At 40.0% G+C, this 4165-nt stretch overlaps 1 non-coding gene across 1 annotated transcript; it reads left to right on the top strand.

Annotated features, from left to right (window-relative positions):
* The first annotated feature begins 3732 nt into the window (after window positions 1-3732).
* LOC115931398 (U6 spliceosomal RNA) lies at window positions 3733-3837 on the top strand. The gene has a single exon (XR_004067897.1). It is a non-coding gene; the product is annotated as a U6 spliceosomal RNA (small nuclear RNA).
* The last annotated feature ends 328 nt before the right edge of the window (window positions 3838-4165 follow it).

Below are 4165 nucleotides of genomic sequence, written 5' to 3'. Positions count from 1 at the left end.
GATTGGTTGAGGATGCAGACTTTATTTGCATTACACACATTCCTAACTCAATGGGGTTGGAACTGAAGTTCTACAACAAGGTAGGAGTTTGGTTTGTTATTCTCTAGAGATTCTGATAATTGCAGATTTGTGATTTTCACTTTTCTCTGAGCTTAAGGTTTTATTTGGAACTACTGCTTGGAGTTTTTCAACCTTTTCTCTTGTATCAAATTTTGGTTAGGGAGAAAACAGTTTCTCTCTGAAAAGAGGAAGTGAATCTCTGTGGCTTAAGCGAAAATTTTATAAACTTTAGAGCTGGTCAGATTCTGAAGCTTGGTTCAATTGACAAATCTAAGCTTTTTTTTTTTTTTTTTTTTTTTTGAGTGACAATATTACAAAAGGCTCTCTATGAGGACAAGATAAGTCCTGAAGATAAGAGACACTGTCTTTCCCAGCCAAAAGGCACCTTTAGTGAGTAAGGTCTTGAGGGAGTGTTGGAGCTTATCGCTCATGACATAAACTGTTCTAAAGGGAATCCCTTCAGAAGAATATATGGGGAACTTTGCTTAATCCTGTGAGCACACATACAAGTTGATCACCTAGTGCCTTAAGCACTCAAGTCTCTTGGGACCACCAAGACACATAAACGAGAAGAACTGACTCCAGGGTGATACTTTGAAGAGCTATTCCCACAATCAGCACACTCAATCCAAAACACCTCCCACTAGGTCTTTTTGGTCATTCAAAAGTAAAGTCTAAATTCTGAGCAATCATACTTCTAAAACTGAGTCTTCTTCCTTATGGAGAGATCCACCCTTAGAAACATCAGCTAGATTCATTTTTAATATTTATGGCACTTTTATATGCAAATATTTAGAAAAATGGCCTCACATAACTCACAATGACCAAATTATAATGGCCAAATGGGGGTAACTTTTAAGTACCTAACCTAGTTTGCACACTCAATTAGAAAAAGCTGGCACTAAAATAAAATAAAGCAACTGGCAGATTTATTTTCAGTGGTACTTGGAAGCTTCAAAAGAGGTTCTGATAAAATCATTTCTTTGCAAGAAGAAAACAAAAGTGCCTAAAACAATTTTTTTTTTTTTTGAGACGGAGTCTCGCTCTGTCGCCCAGACTGGAGTGCAGTGGCGCGATCACAGCTCAATGCAAACAAACTCTGCCTCCCGGGTTCCCGTCATTCTCCTGCCTCAGCCTCCCAAGTAGCTGGGACTACGGGTGCCCGCCACCACGCCCGGCTAAATTTTTTGTATTTTTTAGTAGAGATTGGGTTTCACTGTGTTAGCCAGGATAGTCTTGATCTCCTGACCTTGTGATCTGCCCGCCTTGGCCTCCCAAAGTGCTGGGATTATAGGCGTGAGCCACCGCACCTGGCCCTAAAACGATTTTTAAATTGAAAAAGACTGCTGAAATTTCTCCTTCTTCAGCTCTTCTTTCTCTTTTGTCAAAACTTCTTTGTTTGGACTTACCTTCCCTCTCTCCTCACCCCTCCCTCCTTCCTTCCCTCTTCCTTTCCTCCTTTCCTCCTTTCCTCCCTTCCTCCCTTCCTTCCTTCCTTCACCTCTGCCTCCTCCTTCTGCTGTTCTGACTCCATTTTGGAAATACCCTACATCTAGCAGAGGAGAATCTGCCTTGGTTTAAAGAATTCCTGGATCCTCTTCAGGACCCTACTGGATTTGCTAGAGAATTTGTTTTGTTTTTGAGACAGGGTCTTGCTGTGTCACTCAGGCTGGAGTGCAGTGGTGTAATCTCGCTTCACTGCAACCTCCACCTCCTGGGCTCAAATGATCCTCTCACCTCAACCTACCAAGTAGCTGGGATTACAGGCATGCATCACGATGCCTGGTTAATTTGCTAGAGAATTTGTATATGTGTTGCCGAAGTGAGCACAATTTGCTAGAGAATTTGAATTAAACATTCACACTTATGATCCTACATTTTCTGATTTATTTCAGTTGGTTCACATTTAGTGTTACAAAGTAAAGCCAGGCTGGGCATGTGGCTCACGCCTGTAATCCCAGCCCTTTGGGAGGCTGAGGCAGGTGGTTCAGGAGGTCAGGAGATCGAGACCATCCTGGCTAACATGATGAAACCCTGTCTCTACTAAAAATACAAAAAATTAGCCGGGTGTGGTCGTGGACGCCTGTAGTCTCAGCTACTCGGGAGGCTAAGGCAGGAGAATGGTGTGAACCTGGGAGGCAGAGCTTCCAGTGAGCCGAGATCGCTCCACTGCACTCCAGCCTGGGTGACAAAGCAAGACTCCGTCTCAAAAAAAAAAAAAAAAAAAAAAAAAAAGAAATTAAAGCCAAAGATTAGATAGCAAAGGCAAGTTGGAGAAATCCTTTAGAGGATCATGAATGGGTCTGCAATACCACCAAAGTTTTACTAGCCACTATTCCCTTTGGTTTCTGAAGATTGGAACAAAATACAACAATGCAAATAAAATATTGATAAGGCCGTAATGTCATACTATGAAAAATTTGAAAAACATTTAAATAATATTCAGGCTTATCAGAAGAAAGTTATACTAATCACCAAAATGATATTCTCCTTAACTCAAGCTTTGTAAGTGGATTAGGTGAAGAATTGGCAGTTATAACAAAAATTCAATGCCCTATTTGGGGTACCTCTCAAACTCATGATCTAGTTAATTTTGCTGATCAAATGTCCTGTACCCTAACCCGAAATAAAAGGAAAGGGAAGTTAAGCAGGGAGGAAAAGCAAATAAGATCACGAATTTACAATTAAAACAATTGTCCAACCAATTTGTAACCCCTAAACAGCCTAAAAAGTTCCCAAACTGACGCAATCCCCTGCTTTGCAATTACTGCAAAAAGCCTGAATATTTCAAAATGGATTGTAGAAAACTAAAATGGAAATGACAGCAACAGGTCAAAGAAAAAGAATAAGGATGCTCTGAGGAAACCAAATGGACCTTTTCTTACCTCCTTATAAATACCTTAGGGAAGGTTAGAATTAATTTAAATGGAGACCAAATACAAACTCTTAATGACACTGGGGCTACATTATCAGTGATATATCTCACCTTATTATGAGGTTACATTCCTCAGAGTAAAAAACCAATACAAATCATGGGTGAAACAAATACTCCTGTATCACTATATCAATTTCAACCTATAGTTTTTCAGTTAGCTCCCCTAGAGGGAACCTAACATGTCTTCCTCTTTGCCCCCTCAGCCTCCAACCATCTGATAGGGAGAGATTTCCTAGAGTTATCTAATACTCACATATCTTTCTTTCAAAAGGGGGAAGGCCGGGTCCGGTGACTCATGCCTGTAATCCCAGCACTTTGGGAGGCTGAGGCTGGCAGATCATGAGGTCAGGAGATTGAGACAATCCTGGACAACGTGGTGAAACCCTGTCTCTACTAAAAATACAAAAATTAGCCAGACATGGTGGCATGCGCCTGTAATCCCAGCTACTCAGGAGGCTGAGGCAGAAAAATCGCTTGAACCTGGGAAGGGGAGGTTGCAGTGAGCTGAGATTGTGCCACTGCACTCCAGCCTGGTGACAGAGCAAGATTCCATCTCAAACGAAAAGGAGGTGGGGATGTGTTTAGAATTAGAAGATAAAATAGAATTATTAGGTCCAAAATTTTCTCAAATTCTGATGCTTTTAAATCACAACTAGCAATTAATATTGTCATGAAGGAAAGTAGATTGTTAAATAATGAAGAATTATGTAACAAGAGCTGTTAAAAATAGTACTTGAGTGCTTCCTTCAGCAGCACATATAATAAAATTGGGATGACAGCGAAGATTAGCATGGCCTCTGCATGAAGATGATATGCAAATTCATGAAATGTTCCATATTTTATATTAGTAAAAGTTTTTTTTTAAAGATTAAAACTAGTACTTGATCCATTGTGGTCAAAATTCTCCACCAATATTGGAAAAATTATCTTAGCTGCCCCAATTAAAATTCAAATAAATCCATCAAAACCTTTTCCAAACCTTAAACAATATTCTCTAAGATCAGAGGCATAGGAAGGGATAAGACCTATTGGATTATATGAAAAGAGGCTTGATTATTTTTTATAGAAGCTCATACTCCAAACAGTAGAGGGTGGAGATTTGCACAGAATCTGAGGGCAATTAATAACATCGTCATTCTTCACATCCAATGGTTACCAAACCTGCATACG

The sequence above is a fragment of the Gorilla gorilla genome, chromosome 19 (genome assembly GCF_029281585.2).
Source record: "Gorilla gorilla gorilla isolate KB3781 chromosome 19, NHGRI_mGorGor1-v2.1_pri, whole genome shotgun sequence".
Lineage (NCBI taxonomy): Eukaryota > Metazoa > Chordata > Mammalia > Primates > Hominidae > Gorilla > Gorilla gorilla.
Note: the sequence above shows the minus strand (reverse complement) of the source record. Positions and strands in the feature narration are given on the sequence as shown.